Source organism: Myotis nattereri, assembly GCF_964212035.1.
Source record: "Myotis nattereri genome assembly, chromosome: 18".
Classification (NCBI taxonomy): Eukaryota; Metazoa; Chordata; class Mammalia; order Chiroptera; family Vespertilionidae; genus Myotis; species Myotis nattereri.
Genome location: NC_138093.1, coordinates 28439751 through 28460217, shown reverse-complemented (window position 1 = coordinate 28460217; position 20467 = coordinate 28439751).

Here is a 20467-nt window from a genome sequence, read left to right as displayed (position 1 = left end):
GCTTAGCCCTTTGGTTCCACCTCTGGTTCTTAATGACTCAATTGCTTTGTTTTCTCTGGTGTCAGAAGGTGTCACTGTCTCTCCCCCTCTACACTCCCTGTCTCCTTAGATGTTGCAAGTTTAGTCCTCAGACAAAATGAGGGGAAGAGATCTGAGGGCAGAGCCAGTGCTTGTATCCTTCCTTCCCCCCACACCACCTTCGGATTAGAGAACGATTACTGGAACACCTTTTTGCAAGGCCCCAAGAATCAGCCACGAAGAAGCTGGGCAGTCTCTGCTCACAAAGGGCTTTGAGCCCAGGAGGGGCAGTTAAATGCGTATGGAGAGGGTCTGCTGTGAGGTTCATCAGGAAGTCCCAGGCGGAGCTCTGCTGACGGCACATCTGTAGCAGGCTGGCTAGAGGGCTTTGCACCCAGTGTGATAGGCTGACCAATGTTTGAGGGACTCTTAGAGCATTTCCTGTCTTGGTATTACTAAGGGCATTGCAAAGTTTATTAATAGATTTATGTTTTTCGTTTTTATTGCAGTTGTCTGGCTTCGGTTAGCTGCAGGTGGGTACTCTGTTTTGTAAATTGCCCACGGGCAGCTTTCAGTCTCAGACTGGCCTGTTCCTGCCACTTCAGTGTTCTCTAGTCACCTGTGCCGCCTCCCCAGGGACCCCACTTAGCACATCAGATTTGTCCCATGCAACCACCATGATCCGTGGTGAGCCTGCTGTGTGCCAGGCACTGTGCTAGGCCTGGGAGCTGAAAGTGGAATCAGACAAACAAGTGAATCGGTCCCATTCAGTCCAAAGAACTTGCAGTCTTTTCCTGAAAAGTTGGGCATAAGTTGATTTCTGTAAATCTGATGTCACCTGTATTGAGAGTGTTTACTTTTTAAAAGGAGCCCCCAAGTTCGCTGTTTGCATTTCTGTTCATCAGTGTCTTTGGTGTGGGGCATACTTGACCTTGTATAGGCTGAAGCTAAAGACAATGAGGAAGGCAATGCACAGGCTTCTAGGACTGAGGGGACCCAGGAAGCTGTCCAGCCCAACTTTAGGGTTTTTACAGATGAGACCATTCAGACCCTGAGACGTGACACGGATGTCTCTGGTGGCTGAGTGGGCAGTGGCTGAGCCTTCTGATGCTGCTAAGCCAGTGATCCAGGCTTTCGGGGTATCTGCTGGTTTGCACTGTCTGTTCCAGATTCCCTCCCCCCATGTAAAGAACTGGCCGTATAACGTGTCCATAAAGCTGGATGGGACTTCTTAATCTTGGGCCAAATTACTCCCCCAAAACATTTGTCCTTGCGGGTCTAGGTTCAGGCCCTCTCCTTCCACTTGGAGCTCGTGTGCAGAATGTCAGCCCTGCCGCCACATTTGGCTACTTGCATTCACTCCGCTCCAAGAGCGCGTGCGATGCTGACAGACCTCCTCGTGCCCAGAAGCCCCACTAAAGGAGCAAGGACAGATGCAGCCATCACTGCCCCTGGTGGGGAGTTCCATTGAACAGAAGGGCACGGGAGCCGGGACATGGCACAGGAGGCCTATTGTCCCGGCCACGGCAGCCCTGGGCACGTCCGCGCCGGTTCTCCTGGGCCGCCACCGTTCGGGGCATGTGGAGCGAGGACGCAGGATGGGCATGTGGCCTTGGAGGCCACCCCTGCCAACAGCGGCCCTGCGGGGGGGAGTGGGGAGCAGGATGGCGCCCCGCATGTTCTCCATGCGATTCCTCACCTATTCTGAGTAGCAGAGCACTGACTTTGGGAGAGTGACTCTTCTTGCAAAGGAGAGCCCGAGGGCTTTGGTGAGATGAGAGGTGGACCAAGATCCAGGGCCTTTCCTTGGCGTGGCCCCCATCTGTAGGGGGCAGCTTGGATTTTGGCCTGTGTCCTTGTCACCCCCTAGTTGTCTCCCCGGCTGGAATCCGTGGCCGGTCCTGGGAAAGGCGGTGTCCTTACCGCACACATTCCGAGCCAGAACAGGGGGCAGGGTCACCCTGGGAAAATCCCGTGGTCATGGGGAAGATGCCGATCTTCAGCCGAGCGCCTGTAAAATGATGACAGCTGGGGAGGAGGACAGGGGTCTGAACCGGCTTAAACACCCGAACAAAGAGGGTGCATTTTGGCTCCTCTCTCTTCTTTCGGGGGGCGGGGGCGCAGACGGACTACACGATCGTTGTGAACTAGAGTGAGGACCACGGGGACGACAACATTCTCTGCTCATTTCTTTTTCTTCTGTTTATACGGAGGGGTGTGTGGAGGAAGAGTGGGCGCCCAGAAACTTGTTGAAGAGGGCTGTGCAAACAATGGCTGGTGACTGCCAGGGCCGGCAGTCCGTGGTTCTTAATGTTTGAATGGAAGTGGCTGGAGCTGGCTTTTTCCCCCCTCCCTCCGCAGTCGGTGTTGCCAAGAAAACAAGGAGTAGCTGTTTTAAGCATTTACAAATGTTAATGTACCAACAGCTGGTCTCAGTCCAACCGAGCTATTGTAGGGGCATTAAAAAGACAGGCCAGAGTTGGAGACGGACTGCCAACCTCCCTTGCAGCGTTGGGGAACATTTTCCTTGGAAAAAAAAGGGTCTTATATTCCTGCAGAGATCGACAGGACGGTTCTCCCGTGGAGTCAGTGCCTCGCTTGGCAGAGGAGGCCTGTGGGCTGGCGAGCCAAATGCTCCAGCGACAGGGAAGCGTGGAGTCGGGGGTGGGGTGGGGGCTGAAGGCGGATTTATCAGCGTAGCCATGCCACCTCCCCGCCTGCGATGTGGCGTGCACACACACACACACACACACACACACACACACACGCATGGGGACGCGACCGTCCCGCGTGTCTGGGTCCCTGTGTCACCCGACTGCCGGCTCGCGCACGAGAGGAGCAGCAGCTAGACCAGCGTCCCTCTCCTGCTCTGTGTCTCAGCTCTTTCCTGTCAATCCATCACTCCTTTCCTTTCCCTTCTACTCAGGCCAAGAAGAGGAAAGAGAAAACCTCTTGAAAACCTTGCCTTCTCCTCCCTCATCCCCTGCCCCTCGATGGCGCCGAGAGAGAACGGTCACCCCACTGGTTCTTCCTGCTCTTCATCTCAATCCCCAGTCTGGGGTTTTGTTCATCTCAGGAAATTGTAATACACAGAGCATGCTTCTTCGCTAAATGCAATTACCCGCAGCCCTGTGTTTATGGAAGAGGCATGGTGGAAAGTAATAGAAAATGATTATTTTTCATTCTGAAGGCCTTCTTTATTAGTGGTGCGGCAGGGACGTCAGCTGCCTTCTCTGAATGGCAATGCAATGTTTTGCTTTCCCCAGCAAGATAAACGATCTTATTTGTTGATGTTTGGTGCTTGAGATGACATTTATGTGAAATAAAAGGGACCAAATTAATAATAAAAAAAATAATTAGCCAGACACAAATGAAAAATGTACATGGCTCCCCCCACCCCAGTGAAGTTGTTTGTATTTACATGCTATTCACAAATAATGGCAACATGCCCAACACTGGGACGGCGAGCCTTTCTTTTTTTTTTCCCCCTTTACAATCATATGGCTTAATTCCGTTCTCCAGATCTTGTCTGAGAGCTGCTATTCGAAATAAAAATGTTTGCATCCATTTCCTCATTAATCCTTCCGTTGTAATACAACCTGCTGCAGAGAAATGGCAAAACAGATGCAACAATGAAAATTAAAAGGGATGGACACTTATCTTGGGCTATAAAAGCTGCTAACCATGTAGGAACGAGAGAGGCTTTTTTGGACAGAAAATATGGCAAATGATAGAAACAATCATCGGACTAAGAGTTTGCTATTTGGAAAACTCTGGTGGGACATTTCCCCGCTCGTTAGCGGCTGGAGGATCACTCCTGAGTTTAGAGTACACCAGAGAGCGCGTCTGTCTGCGTTGCCTTGAGGCCTGTCTTCAATATTTGGTGCATCTACCCATCTGGTTTCTCACTGGGCTGGAATTTTCTCGACACAAACAAGCACTTTGTAAAGAATCTACGGACCTCATGTTTTGAGGGCTCGATATTTACTCGGAAATACTGCTTCCTGCCCTCTGGGAATCGTGGGTTCAGGGAAAAGCTACAATGACCTTGGTCTTTCCTTTTTTTTTTTTTTTTTTTTGGCAACCAAATACATTCTATACTGAGGGTGTAGAGCATGTGTGTGTGAGGGGGAGGCGGGGGAGGGCTCATTATTCCATGTTGCTCAATTTGGGAAAAAGGAAAAGGAAGGCTCAAATGCCCCTTTTGGGGGCTAGATGATGCAAAGCTATATGTCGTTCTAGGCTTTCATTCCAGGTTTTTTTCCTTATAATTGTCTGATGCTGTCTCATGCCTATGCTCGCCTCCTGAATTCACTGAGATGTAGGGTCCTAAGTAGATTCAGCCTTTTTTTGGTGTGTGTATGTATTGAGCCTCACCTGTTTGTAGTCTGGGAGTAATAAAGAGAGACAGAGAAAGGAAGAAACGTGGTTTTTGCCCTTGGACAGATGATCGACTTCCCGGCAGAGATGGGATTGGCCCAATTAAATACACATGAAGACTAACAATCAGCTAGAGTCATCCACCTGGAGTTGATGGGTGGGGTGATAGCATGACTTGGGGCAAGAGGTTTGTTGTGCTGGAGTCCATGTACGCAGTGCTGAGAGCGTGAGGCTGGGGCTGCTTGCTAATGGCCTGATCAGACCCTCACAAGTGAACTCACAAACAAAGACACATGGAATGTTTGTCCAGATGTGTCAGACCTCTGATGACTGGCTCCTGGATGAGTCCCACATGGAATTCTTCTTTTGGTCAGGATGGCAGTGCATGTCAGCTCTGCCTAGCAGGTCTAGTAAAGGAAGACTAGTGCTGGAGGGTCTGCACCTAAAGCAAGTCTTGGCTCTGCCATCTGTTAGCCCAGTGGCTCTCAACCTTCTGGCCCTTTAAATACAGTTCCTCATGTGGTGACCCCACCATAAAATTATTTTCGTTGCTACTTCATACCTGTAATTTGCTACTGTTATGAATCGTCATGTAAATATCTGATATGCAGGATGGTCTTAGGCGACCCCTGTGAAAGGGTCGTTTGACCGCCAAAGGGGTCGCGGCCCACAGGTTGAGAACCGCTGTTAGCCCTACACCCTTGGCCTTAATACTTCAGTGCCTCAGTTTTCAAATCTGTGAAATAGGTAGATTTTATTGTACCACTTTCTAGTAACATTATGAGAATTAAATGGTAGAATATAGCACAGTGCCTAGCATCAAATACATGTCCAATGAAAGTTAGCATAAACAATTATTTTTATTTTATGTATACATATGCTTTATTTTTCTTTCTGTTCTGTCTAAGATGCAGGACTGAGTGTGTATTAAATGTTGTACTTAGGATCATCACTCGACAACGAGGAATCTTATCTTTTCACAATAAAGGCTCCCCACTCCACATTCTGTAGCTAAAGGCAGGAAGCCGGGCTAAATGACCTCTCCTAGTCACTTCTAGGAATTTGACTCTCATACCTTGTGAATTCTTCTGCTTCAAAAGCCTTAGCAGGGCCTGGCCACGGGGAAGCATGCCTTTTGGTGAGCGGTGGGCAGGCAGAGGTTAATTCGGCACTGCCCCCAGTACAGAAACAGCCCCACCCACGCTGTAGTTTGGAATCTCTGAAGCCACTGGATTTAGATGTTTAAGCAGTTTCATTCCCAGCACCGGTGATCTGCTCACGGTGCTGCAGGAACTCACTGCTGCTAGGCAGGCAGCACCCTACATCCACAACTACCGAAGGGGGTGACAGGGAGGGAGGAGAAATAGTAACACAGCACCTGAAGCCAGACTCGAGTCGTGCAGGCTGGCAAACAGTGGCAGCAGAAGGACCAAGCTGGCACGGGGCACGCAGAGATGGACTGGGGTGGGAGGAAGAGGTTCAGGGCTGGGGATACTGCCCTTGCCCAGCTAAATCTTAGGTGGCTCAGAGGGAAAGGACCTGAGTAATGTCCTCGTCTGTCACCAACATGGACATGAACATGAGCTGGTTACACCTGAGTTATAGCCTCCCAAATGTTGGTGGGCACTAACTAATGAGCTCCTCCAGGACACAGGCCACAGCTTATGCATCTCTGTGTTTATTTCAATGCCACTTGCAGTCCTGGCCCAGGGCAGGCTCTTGCTGTACATGTGATCAGATGATTGCCATGTGAGCATCACACACGTGTAGTGTGCAAGGAAAAACAGCTTCCACAAGCTGACATCATCTTGCCAAGTTTGGATGCAACACTGATGGCTTCCACAGGCAGAAGGAAAATTCAGGAATTCCGATTTGGTTTTCACTTCTTTGGTTCAGTAACTCATTTCTAGAGCAAGTGTCTGTGCCTCAAGTGTGGATGTCCGTGTATGAAAGGGCTGGCTGGGTCTTTCTTTTCCTTCCTGAGAAGGGAAAGATATGTGAAATTCAATGACATCTGCTGAAATTCAAACATATTTTTATTTATTCATGGCCATGATCAGGGCAGAACCTCTAATTTCAACCAATAATTAGACTTGACAATAGATGTGGAAATAAAACATTTTTGCTGAATTCACTTGTCATTCCTCCCTGCTGTAGCCGGTGTAACCCAGATGTCAGCTGTCCCCTTATTTTTCTCTTGGAGCTCCCCCTCCCTCGTTCACTCATATTAATGCATCCATGAGCCTGTGGCACTTACCGAGGGTTCCATGGGGGAGATGGGGCGAGGACCAACATTGCATACTTCACAGTCGCCCACTTAAATATCTCCGGAGGCTCAGGAACAGTTTCCTGGGGACATTTCTATTGTCTCTCCACCAAGAATCTCTTTTCCTTTCTCCCCCTCACATACCCAGAGCAGTCAGTTTCAACCTGCCCCTCTCTCCCTCTACTTCTGACCTGCTCTTAGGCAGTCTTTGACTGCTTTATCGATTTAATGCCATCCTACCTGCTGCTGTTCACAGCTGGTTTAAAGGCCTCTGAGCCAAAAGGCCCACCAGCCTTTGCAACTTGCCTAGCATCCCTTCTGGACGTTCTTGAATCACTTGCCATTCTCTGTGCTGGCCATGCACGTGCTTGCTTATGCTTTTTGCTATTTGGTCCATGGGATGAAGGTAAGGATTAGGAGATGGTCAGACCTGTAGGGAATCCTTGATGGACTTTCCCTGAGCTTTGGGGGGATGGTGGGGCCGGGAGGTAGGGAAACGAGGAGTGCATGGCGATGAGGAAAGACAGACAAGGAAGACAGACAAGGAAGACAGACAAGGCTCTCAGGAAGTTTGCTTTTGAAGGAGAGGAGAGATGGGGGCGGGAAGAAGGGCCAAGAGAAGTTTGTTTAATAGAAGAGGAAGGTACCAGTGTGTATTCAAAGGCGGAAGTAGGGCTGGAGAGGTTGAGGTTTAAGAGGGAGACGGCATACTCATGGACAACTGGCCCTGAGAAGGTGGAAGGGCGCAAGGTCCAGAGCAGGGGAAGAATTAGACACAGGTGATGGAGGAGAGAGGGTGTAGGGGACGGGCCTGCGGACAGGTTGAGGGCTGAGGCTGGGTGGATGGTGACCTCCTGGAAGGCCACCTGCGCGCAGTCTTTCCAGGTAGGGGCTCTGCTGTTGGTGGTGGTTGTCACTGACCACGTGCCTTCCTGGATCCTGGCTACAAACCTGGCTTGCAAGCTCCCTTTGGACAAGTGTCTTTCCAGGGGTCTGCTGGATCCAGCTCCTGCTGGTGCTGATGGCTAAAGCTTAGGAAGTTTGTAAGACAGTTGTCAAACCATTGGTAGCTTGGAACCAGCCGCGGGGAGAGAGAGTGTGCACTCCAGAAAGCAGCCATGGCCACAGTCAGGGCCTTTTCTTCTTGGAGAGCTGACTGGTCAGCATTCAGCAGCACACCGCCACTCTGGACCTCGCTCCCCACCTGCTCTGTCTGCTGCACGGCTGGCTTTCGTCTGCCCCGTTGGGTGCACTGCCTTCCCCCTCCTCTGCTGGGGGCTTTGGTCTGCTGGGCCCAGCTTCCTCCTCTGTCCCTGGAGAATTTGCAGCCTGCAAGGCCAGGTCAAAACAGGACACGTGTAGCGCGGACTGTGGCTTCCGAAGGCGTGGGTGCACGTTGCTGGGGGAACGACTGCACTAGGTGTTCGTGATGGTCTCCTGCGAGAAAGGTGCCGCTGCGGAGATGCTTCAGCGAGTCTGGCAAACTTTGGCCTTAATTATTGATTTCTGTGCTCACAGGCTGGTGGGAGAGGGATTTCCCCCTCCTTCCCGGCTCCATAAAACACACGCGCAGAAGCGAGCAGTGCAGCTGCCCCTCTTGCCGAGGACGAGGGTGTGAGTGCGGTGGCAGCTTGTAACTCACCAGCAGAGCGGCTGGCGAGGCCTCCAGGAGTGGGGTGTTCTTCCCAGTTCTCCAGCAGAACAGCTGTGCCCGTCTCCCCCTCCCCTCCCCGCCACAGCGTCTCCCAGCTGCTCCCGCTCCGGCTGCCATTGGCCAGGAGCACGTGCTGGGGAATTGGAACCCGGGACCTGACATGCCCTGGGTGTGTAGTCCAGGGGGTATGACGAAGCCGGGAGAGACCGAGGCCTGGGGTTGAGTTTGGGCTCTGATGGGTAATCTCCCCAGTGACCTTGGGAAAGCTACTGAACCATCCCGCCTCAGGGGGCTCCCCTGTGAAGGGTTTAACATGATCATGTTCGTAAGGAGCCTGACACATGGTAGGATCTCAAAAGGTGATGGTTGAAGGGACATTGTGGGACTGAGGAAGATTTATTATGGATTCCATATTCCCTTGCTGCAGCAAACCTTCCTCCTCTGGTCACTGAAACTTCTGATGATGTCTGTGCCTACAAGTCTCACCGCACGCGCTGCCCCTCAGTATAAGGATGAGCACGTGTCATGGTGTGAGAAACTGGTCAGGGGACGAGGTGGCGAGCAAGGGCTCAAGGCAGTGGCGTGCTGCGGACGTTTAACGGTGCACAGAAACCACTTACAGCTGAGGTGTTCCGAGTCAGGGCTGGCAGTCCAGGTGAGGAGGACTTTGGTGGAGGGAAGGTGGACCTTTCAGAGCAGGCCAGAGACATTGGCAAAGGCTCAAAGAAGGAACTGGAGGCAGGCTCAGGGGGCAGATGGGAATAGCCCAGAGGAAGAACTAGGGTGAATTGGTGGCTTAGATCTTAGACTCTGTGGCCTGAAAGAGGCGATATTGAATCTTGGTTCCACCATTAACATGGGACCCTGATCCATGAAGTGGAGATGTGGTGAGGATGAAATGAGATAACGTGTTGGCGTAGTGCCCGGAGTTAGTGAGGGCTCGATGAATGGTAGGCGCTCTTGGTACTGTGAGCCTTGTCTCTCTTTCCACGCTCCAGTGTCCTTGAGTACAGAAAGGTTGTTCTCCGTACTCAGCAGAGGGTGTGATATATTCTGAGTGCCCACCCCTAGGACTCTGTTTGACTGATAAAATGTTGCTGGGCCAAATACATGTTCCGTACATGTTTACCAAGCACCTGGCCCGGCACTTTGCTAGTCACCAAGAAGCAAGATGAGGAAGACATAGACCTGCCCCCAGGTCTCAGCTGATGGTGGTGGTGGTGGGGGGAGGCACACAGTTATAAGTCAGTGTTATGTGCCGTGATGGGGATTCAAGCAAATCAATGGAACATCTACCTTCATCATTTGGAAAAGGGCACGAAAGTGTCCAGCACATCAGATACGATGTTGGTGCTATGAAATGGTTGAGAGTTGCCTTGGTACTGCAGGTCCCCCTTCCCGGCCTGCCTTCCCTTTTTCTCATCTCTATGGACTATTCCACTGCGTGGGAGGCTGGGCAGCCCATTGCTCAGATGATCCAACTCCGCCCTCAGCATTTTGCGGAAGACTATACCCCTACTCTGTCTTCTCATCTCTCCCGCTTTTCTCATTTTTGTCCTTCTCCCCTTCTTTTTATCAAAATTTCTTCTCCCCACAAACCTCCAAAGGGCTCCACCCATCCCCAGTGGTTCTAGGGTTAAAGAAATTGTTCATTGCCAGTTAAAAATGTTTGTACTGCTTTTGAGCCTGTAGAACAGCGGTTCTCAACCTTCTGGCCCTTTAAATACAGTTCCTCATGTTGTGACCCAACCATAAAATTATTTTCGTTGCTACTTCATAACTGTAATGTTGCTACTGTTATGAATCGTAATGTAAATATCTGATATGCAGGATGGTCTTAGGCGACCCCTGTGAAAGGGTCGTTTGACCGCCAAAGGGGTCGCGGCCCACAGGTTGAGAACCGCTGCTGTAGAACAAAGCATTGGTTCTGACTTCCTAGAATTCCACTGGGAAGGATGGTCCAGTCAGCACTCAGGAAAGTCCTAGAAGGGCAGGGAGTCTAAGGTTGGAGGAGCGCTGAGGCTCAGGAGTCAGGAGCGCGCACAAACACACACACACACACACTGTCTATGTCATCGTTGTTAGGGCGAGTCAGAATCCAGGAATACTGATTTCAGCTGATCTGAAATTCTGGAGGTCAAGGCAGAGAGGTAGCAAAGAAGCCAGAAAGGCATCTAAGAATCAAGCTCCAAAGCGCTAGGCAGGGTAAGTGCTAATGGGTACTAAGGAGTGAAGGGGCAGGGCCCGGAGGAGGAGAGGACACAATGTGCTATGAGGGAGACTTTCATACCAGCCCAGGTCCGCTCCCAACAGAGGTTCCTCTGTGCATCCTGCTGCAGTGAGTCTGCTCAAGGCCACGGGAAAGAGGGCCATGGGCAGTGCTAGGAGAGAGGGTACACTGTGGCAAAAATCGACAGAGGTGCAGAGGAACTTTCCTCAGCCTTTTGACTGTTGTGTCTGACTCACTTTTCTTGGTGGTTGACTAAACATTTTTTTTTTTGTCATGACCTGCCATTGTTTCAACAGAGATAGAAAGAAACCCTCTGTCTCATGTTGGCGAAGACATGCACTTTGACCTCTGTTTCTATTCATGGGAATGAGTGGTTTTGCTGAGCCACTCACACTTCCCCCTAAGATGTGTGTTTGTGACATAAGATTCAAAGGATTGCTGTCAAGTATGTGTATATGTATGGATGGATGTGTTTATTTATTTCTATATTTATTTATTTGATCTTTGGACTTCGAAATGTGTGTAATTGTTCATGTTTTCTCCTTTTCTTGGCAATTCAGAACCAAATTATAGTCCATTTCTTACTGTGTACCTCCTAGGGTACCATTTATTTATAATTCACTCTTGGCTTCATTTTATTTTCCTCCCTTATATTTTTCTCACCCTTATTTTTCTTGATCCCTCTGTGTTCATAATCACCTCAGTTCTTTTAAAAATCAGATTTAGAGTTGAATAAGAGTGATTCCTATAATATTCTGCCTCTGTGTTAAATAAGTGTATGTATATTGAGAGTCCACAGGATGATTCACTCATCAGTGCTTGCAAATGCAACAAACAGCATTGAGCCCCAGGGGCTATTTGCTAAAGAAAAGACAGTGCCTGCCTTCAGGGAGCTACTAATCTGAAGTCATAGACAAAACAGATAGAGTCAAGCTAACAGAACTGTTTAGCTACAAAATCACAGAGGCATTATGAATGGAAACGTTTCACTTCCTCTTTCATTCATTCAAAGGACATTGCTGAGTCCCTCAAATGCACGAGACAGCGGGCTACTTCCTGCTGTAAAGCTGGTGGTCCACATAGACAGGATGAACTCATGCCCAGAGGGCATGGCGGGCTTGCTGGAGGAGGTGGCTGTGAAGTCATCCCTGCAGGGATGGAGATCCTGGGCATCTTCCTGTAAGATGTGAACCTTAGCCATTGTGCTTGGTGTGAATCCAGCATTTTCTTCTTCCCCTACCATACATGGCTTCTTATTTTAGTTCAGGAGGTGAAAGTTACTTCAAAGACTGCCTAAACGCGCAGACTTCTTGTCTTTGGTAGGCAGTACGGCTTTCCCAGGTTGCTCTGACAGTTTTCCCATGTCTCTGCCACCTCTTCCCAAATGATGTTCAGACTTTGAGCCAGACAGCCTGTGGACCAGTGGGTGCGTGAGGCAGCCAACCCTCACCTACCCATCACCCTAGAAGCCCATGGGGCGGCACTGAGATGCTGTTGGGAGGAGGGAGCCAGGATGGGCCAAGATGGCAGATGGCTGAGCGGGCATGCTGCTTGCAGGCCCTTCTACCTTTGCTGCCCGTGCCACTGGAAGCTGCTGGTGACTGTTTTTAGCTCGGCTGTCCCTGGGCTTGAGGAGAGAGCTTTTGTAGCTACGTAGGAATGCAGGGTATTTTTAGCAGAGAGATTCTGCTTCAGGCACGTGCATTGTGGTCTTTCAGGCGCAGGCATGGCAGGGGCTGGGGCCTGAGAACCTGGGGTGGGCGGACTTGGCTAAGAAAGTCTTAGGAAAAAGAGAGGCGGGGGCAGGGGCGAGGAACCTGGACATTCTGGTCCCATGTTTTTTTGGTTTTTTTAAAAATATATTTTTATTGATTTCAGAGAGAGGGGGGAGAGAAAGAGAGAAAGAGAGAGAGAGAGAGAGAGAGAGAGAGAGAGAGAGAGAGAGAGAGAAAATCATCGATCTGTTGTGCCCAATAGAGCCACTGGGGATGGAGCCTGCTACTTTGTGATGTGCCCTGACCAGGAATCAAACCATCACCTCCTGTTTCATGGGTCAATGCTCAAGCACTAAGCTATACCGGCCGGGCTTTTTTTTTTTTTTTTTTTTATCTTGTCTTCTCATTTTTCCTCAGAAGCTGCTGCCCAGGTGACAGGGAGGTAGAGCCAGGCAGGAAGGGAGGGTGGAGGGCAGTACTGAGGTTGAAAAAGTACCAGAGAGGCAAGCACTCCTGAGCCATGGGAGCCAGTTATTGGGCCTATGTCACCCCAATAAATTTAACAAAAGAAGGAACAAAAGAAAAGAAAACAGGAGGTATTGAAGTGCAAACTCATTGAAACCTTTCCCTTGAGTTTGAAATAAATTTGTAGTCACTTATTTTTTTTAAATCACAAGAAAGAAAGGATGAACAAGTATTTGCCCATCCGATTATAATGCATGCTATAGCAACATACACTTTTTAGTCTGGAAAATGTAGCTTAATCCATTACCTTCCTTCTCTTTCCTGCCAGACACTCCCCGCCTCTCTGCCCTTTGCAGAGCTGAGGAAACAGGCCCAGAGAGGTTAAGTGACCTGCCCAAGGCCACAGTAACTAGCAGCAGCTTTGGGACTGAAACCCAGCTGTCCCAACACCAAATCATCTGTTTCCCATCTTGTTTCTACACTGTTTGTATTTATGACATTGTTGGCAACACCTATGTGCCCATGTTTTGTTCTTATTTTAACGAACAAATTAAAATGAGAACTTAAAAGACTGTTTGAGATAAAGGTGGGCAGGGGCCATGCCTAGAGTCTTGGAACTCTGAGCGTTTTTTTTAGCTTCCTTCCGTCTTGGCTACGCTTTTCGTTTTCGTTCTGCTCAGCGTTTTCCTGAGCATGTACTGTGCACACAGAAGGCACGGTGCTGGGTACATTCACGTGGATTATTTTGTGAACGTAACAGCCTGCGAGGAAAGCATCAGACCCATCTTTTCAAATCCGAAGACTCAGAGAGAGAAGGATTAAGTGGTTTGCTCAAGATCAAATTCCAGCAAGTGACAGAGCCAGAACTAACAGCCAGGTCTGTCCGCCACAAAGATCAGAGCTCTTTCCACGACCCCAGCGGCTTGTGCAGTGCCTCAGGTGCTGTGTTACCTGGCGTGTTGGGCACGATGGTGGCCGGCTGATCAGTGGAATGAGCTGTCTTTGCTCACAGGCCGAGTGGATTTTCATGGACATGTAGGAGGAGATGGAGCCTGTTCCTTCCCACTCTTACATCACTAATGAATGAAAGGTCTCCTTCCCCCCGGGAAGTCTCTCCTGAGTGAGCCCAGCCTGTGTAGACCATCTCTTTCCTTGGACCCTCAGCTTTGCTTGACAGCTGCTTTAGAGAGCTACCTGAACTCTTCCCTTTGTTCCAGAGCCCCCTTTTTGTGTGTGTTTTGTCTCCCCAGTGGACAATAAAAAGGTTTAGTATAATTGAATGAATGGTTATTGAATGCTTCCCAAGGTGCTAGGAGGTGGGTCACAGAGGTGGCTTTGGGCTTCAGATCTTATGACAGGACTGGGCCCTGAGCCATTTATCCTTTTAACAAATACAGTGCCAGACAGCCTCAAGGGGCGAACAATCTAGTAGGGAAGGAAGACAAGCACACAAGGTGCCCTGAATGGCCCAGACACCTCCAGCTCTGAGGGTCAAAGGAGTTCAGGCTGACATTGACTGCTCAGCGGGACCTCGCCCCACCCTATCTCCTGGTGTCTGTCTCCAGGAGATAGCTCATCTGACCGCTGGGATGAAGCAAGCTTCCACATTAGGCTGTCTTGCTCCTTAACTTACCCTGCACAGAGATTTCAGCCTCCCACTGGGAACACTGGGGGCACCAAAGGTCCTCACATGACATGAGCAATAACAAGGACTGAGGATCTAATTTCTCCCAAGTGGGTGAGGTCCCCATGTTGGGCAGGAGGAGGGACAACATAAGCTCCATGGGTTCAGAGACCTATTGGTCTTGTTCATCTTTATATCCCCAGCTCCTACTGTGGCCCATGGCACATCCATGGGATGTTGAATGAATGAGTGGATGCCTGAGAATGGACTTATTCAGTTTATTCATAGGGAGAACTATGATTGTCTGAAGAGTTGAAACTTGACACATCAGAAAAGAATAGAATAGGCCTGGGATCATTCTGCATTGAGAACAGATCATGGGCCAATTAAAAATATACTTTTAAAATTAAAAATATTTTTAAAATATAATTTTTAGAGACAGGCTGCATGTTTTCTGTTTATTCTTCCAGATTCACTGTCACCATTTCCAGCTCTGCTCTCAGCCCTGGGAGACCCACCTTTGTCCCTCCCCAGTGGCTTTCTTGCCCTCTGGCTTCTCGTAGGGGAGCCCTGGTCGGAGGCAGAGAGAGGAAGAGGGTGTTTCCCCCTCTGGCTCTCTCCGGGAGGGGTGCCCTTGGGCTGTCTGTGTCTGTGACTCTTCTTTTCTTTTGTAACCACCCTCCCCTTGTGCTTGCTGACTCCTCTGTTTCTAGCCCTGGGTATTACACCTTGTGATTTCCCTATACCTTGCCCACACTTTTGAAATAGTCCCTATATTATTCTAATTTGAGTAGACCATCTGTTTCCTGCTTCCAACTGGATACATAGGTGCAGCTCCCCAGGTCTTAAAAAGCTGCCGAAGGTTTCTTCCAGCTCATCCTTGTTCGCATGCCTTTTCATTTCCTTTATTTTCGTCATAGGTGTGAACTGGTTGCTTCCACCAAGTCCGTCAATCAGGATGGAGATGCCAGTTTATTTATTTTTAAAAAAAATATATTTTATTGATTTTTTACAGAGAGGAAGGGAGAGGGATAGAGGGTTAGAAACATTGATGAGAGAGAAACATCGATCAGCTGCCTCCTGCACAGCCCCTACTGGGGATGTGCCCGCAACCAAGGTACATGCCCTTGACCGGAATCAAACCTGGGGCCCTTCAGTCCGCAGGCCGATGCTCTATCCACTGAGCCAAACTGGGTAGGACACCAGTTTATTTTAATAGGTGTGTAAACACTGGCCTGGGAGGAGGGGGCTGTATGTCACCCAGACACCGCCACACAGAATTACTGAATGTTAGTAATGACCAGTGTCTGGGGCAGTCTTGCTCTGCATCTCAAGAGAAAGCTAAACTGGAAGAGAGAGAGAGCCCTCTGGTCTCCCCTGACCTGGCCTCTCTTATTTTGGATTTCCTCAAAGCAGGGCTAGAGATAAAGGTTTGGGTGACTGTGGCTTGTGGAGGGAGAAGCCTCGGGAGAAAGGAGTCAGGGAGGTGGGGTAGGGCTGAGAAGCTACAAAGCAAGGATGTGGTCCCCACTAGAGCCTGCCCTCAGCCTGGTCCATAGAGAGCTCTGGGTTTAACCTGCACCACAGAGTTGGTCCCACTCCGAGGCTAAGGGGCTGCCTTTGTACCCCTGGGTAGGTCAGTTATTGCTTTAGGCCTACCTCAGGTCAGTGGATGTCACCTGGGGGTTAGGTGGTTGCTGTTCTGATGAAGGCAATTCTTTGAAGAAGGGGGAAACTGTGAGCTAATATTCACAGCACCTGGGGGTTGGAAACACCTGCCTGGTAAAGGGCATCTAGGTGGGGCCCCAGTAGTGAGGACACTACCCTCCCTAATCTTGTTCAGTGAGTACAGAACTACCACTGCATTCATTTTGCTGGTCAACACACACTTTTATACCCTCTCTTATCTACCTACCTGCCTTCCTCCATTCCTCCCTCCCTTATTTCTTTTCTTCTTCTTTTTTTTTTAAAAATATATTTTATTGATTTTTTTTTACAGAGAGGAAGGGAGAGAGATAGAGTTAGAAACATCGATCAGCTGCCTCCTGCACATCTCCTATTGGGGATGTGCCCTCAACCCAGGTACATGCCCTTGACTGGAATCGAACCCGGGACCCTTCAGTCCGCAGGCCAACGCTCTATCCACTGAGCCAAACCGGTTTCGGCCCTTATTTCTTCCATAAATGTTGAGTGAGCCCCTGGGACCAATGGGATAGTCAAGACAAATATGAAACAGGCTCCCTCTTGGAGGCTCTTACTCTCCTACTGGGTTGAGCTGACCAGCCACATAAAAAGCGTATGAAGCGCATTTGGTTGAATATTAACTCATATAGGGGAGGTAAACATCCCCTAGGAGTCTAGAGACAGTAGTGATCAGTGAAGACTGGGATCATCAAAGAGGATCTGAAAGTGAGACCACAGTACCCAAGGCCACTGGTGTACTGATTGGTGCCAACAGTGGCGCCCAGGGTCTCTCACCCCCCTCCCTGGGCTATCCCCTTCTCAAGCGATACCTGTGGAAACCAAATGCCGTGTTCAGTTCACACCTCTACTTAATTCCGTTCCTTTTAGGCCACACAAAGTTTCTGTTTCAACAAAAGCCTCTATAGGGGCAGCTCGGCGGATTCCCTCTTGTTCTGCCCTAAAACAATGGGGCTGGGACAGATCGTGGCAGAGTGAGGCGGAGGCTGCGGCCGCCCTGCCCGAAAGGGACAAACGCTGCCTTTCAAGTCCCTGGTCGTAATCCAATCCTCCTTTCAGTTCTATTTGTGGGATGAAACCAGGTGGAAACCAGGGGGAGGAGACCGAGGTAGTTGTGACCTATTCAGAGTGTGTGGAAAAGGATTCCTTCTTCACCTGGGAAATAAATGTGCACTTTTGATGCTCCCCATGCTTATCTCTGTCCATCGCTCCCTGTAGGGCCACCCGTTTGGGCACCAGACCCCAGGCCAGGTTGATAAGGATCGGGATACGGAGGACACAGTCCTTCTGCGAGAAACAGGACTTCTCTCCAGGTTCTCTGGCTCAGTTCCGCTGAGCCCGAAGTCGGCATCTCCAAGTCCCAAAATGTCGGGTTGAAGCTGCTGTTCTTGGAGAGAAGGGAAGCTGGCACTTGGTTCTTGTCCGTGGCAGTGATCCTGAAAGGCTTCCTGTTTAACATTTTATTTGCATTAAGAGAAAATAGCCAGCCGCTCCGAGCTGGAGAGGACGCAGGCTGTGCGCATGTGCACTGTTCTGGGATGAAAGTGGTGTGGGGTACTGTTTGCTCCACCCCGAAATCGACTCCTCCACAGCAGCCATTTTCAACACGATCCTTGTGTTTGCTTGGCAAAATCTAGGATTGGAAAAACAAAAGATTTCCCTGCCAGTTTCCATTAATTTCAGCAGTAGCAGCAGTAGCAGCAGCAATCTGGTTCTCTCGGATAAATGTTGGACAAGAAGGGCCAGGGTGCAAGGCTAGGCTCTCTCTGCCCACCTTCCCTCTTCCGTAAGAACATGTGGCCAGACTGAATGATGGGCGGGGGAGCTGGCAACACACCATAGGTAGGTGGGAGGACAGGGGCCTCTGGAGGGAGTAAGGATGTAGAAGAAATGGACAGCATGGGTCATGGTGGAGTGCCTCCTCTGACCCAGATGAGGGACGGGTCAAGGGTCACTCCTCACCTGCTGGGGCTGGAGAGCGTCCAAGGGGCCTGATGCTGGCATGTGAGACCAAAGGATAGGTCCTGAGGTGTCTGCTGTCTGGGGTCGCAACACACGGCCTGGAAAACAGGAGCTGCCCAGTTACAAAGGATGACACAGGTGGAGGGGCCAGTGACCCAGAGGGAGCAGCATGGGGCTGGGGAATTTCCACTCGTTCCACAGTGAGCTTGGTTTGTGTGAGCCGCCTGGAATTTTTTAGAAATCCTGCAAGTAGGCTGGAGACGCCCTACTCGGGTGTGGTCCTCAAAGCTGGTGCTGGAGTTTGACGATGATAGTGGAAAAAGAGCTATTTGCTCAGTTATTTTTTCGTTGTATTCTTTCCCTCTCCTTAGATTTTATTATCTGGGAAGCAACTTTATGGAATTGGGAGGAACATGTGACCAACAGAGTGAGCTTCTCAGATTGGTCACCAGCCTTCCCCAGCCTTCACTTGACCTCCACTAACATCCTAAGGTCAGAGGAAAGGTGGGTGGTGGCCCCTAGAGAGTTAGAATTGCTCACACTCCTATGTAAAGAGCCCATTATCATCCCAGTATACAGGGCACCACTGGATTAGATCCTTCCCTGGATTAGCTGGTTAATCACAGCTCTGCTATGTGGACTGCAAGTGTCCAGGTGTCCAAGGGTTAGTTAAAACCAGACAGTCATCAACCAACCCGCCCCGCTCCATCCCTTCAGACATCTCACAGCCTCTCACTGAGTCTAGAGGCGACGACTTCGTGGGGATGACGAAGCAGCTCTGCTCACTGAGTCCTCACCGTGGAGCCTGGGCTGAGGGCTGTCCCCCATTGTCACATGCAGTCTGCTGTCATTCCTGAGAAACGCCGACTACCTTCATTTTACAGATGACAAAACAGACTGGAAGACCCCAGCTTGCCAGAAGTTGGAACTTTAACCCAGGCTCGTTTACATGCAGGCCCTGCTGGAGTACCCCCGAGCGTGAGGGGGTCCTGGCACTGAGCATTCTCTGCTCACCAGAGAGGGAAAAAGGGTGGCAGTCCCAGCCCTCAAGGGCCTTCCTACAGGCTGACATCCTAGAGACAGAGCACAACCTACTGAGTGTCATGTCAGCCTTGAAGCTGACGACTGCATGTGAATTCCTCACCCTACCTGGGCTTCCATGATATAGATTCCGTGTGTGTGTGTGTGTGTGTGTGTGTGTGTGTGTGTGTGTGTTTGAGAGAAAGAGAGGGAGGTTTTTGTTCACTTCCTCTGTGTAACGGTGGAAGTGAGGAACTCCAGAAGGGATGGAAAGGAACTGAGACTGAGTAGAAACCAGCCCTGGCAGCCATAACCAGTGTCTGGAATCTGAAGACCTAAGGAATAGCCTGTCCATTGCCCAGCACTTTGACATGCATCAAACATGGAAACAGACAATGGAAATTTATTTCCTCTGAGACACTGAAAATGCTTAATAAATACCCTTTGATCATTGGACTGTTTTTTAAGATTATGGCAAACATATTGCCCATTTAACATCACCCCTTTTACATATATTTTTGCTCTAGTGTTTTAGCATGTTCTCTATGGACATTCTTTTTCTCTAAGTAGGAGTCCTCCTTTGCATTGAGTTGGTCAGTGTGAGTTTGACCCTTGAAGATGAGTATAAGAAGCCCTGTGGGCTGCATGGAAGAGATACGTTGGTGCCTGGACTACATGAGCTCATGCATTTCCCAGCATCCTTCCTGATAGGCAGGCACACAGGACTAACCCTGTCCACTGGACGGTAGCAGAAGTACTGGATGTCACGTCCAGGCCAGGACACATCAGAAGGGCTGCGAGTCCTCCTTTGCCCAGCCAGTCTGGAAGCCACGTGTTGAGACGTTGGTGTCACACAGGGAGCTGAGACCCACTGATCTACAAGAGACTTTGAAGGAGCAAGAACCAATGTGTGAAGCCTCTGAGATTTCAGGGTTTGTTACCACCGCATAATCTAGCCTGATTTTCTGGAAGAAAATTCACCACTGGGTTTTCATCTATACTTTTATTTTATTTTCCAAGAGGTGGAAAGAGATGTTAAGGTGAGAGAGTGGGAAGGAACACACTTGTGGCATTTGAATGTACATCCTATTTGTCTAACACTGCTATCCCCCCTCTCCAGTGACTCGCTTCTTGTCACCAGTGGGTGTGGGATTTATGCCTCTTTGCATCCTCCAGCTACATAGCAGATGTTTGATAAATGGCGGTTGAACTGAGATGAGTGAAACTCGGCCTGCTAGAATATAAGCTCTCTGAGGTAAGGAATTTGTCAGTTTAGAGTATTGTCTGACACATAGGAGATGCTTAAGAAAAAAAAAAAAAAAAGGCGGGACGCAGATTTGAAGGGTTCAGAGTCTATGGAACAGAACAAGCCAAGGAATATGAGGATGCAGGCTGGGAGGGTTGTCCTATCCACGAAGGCTCACTGGATAAC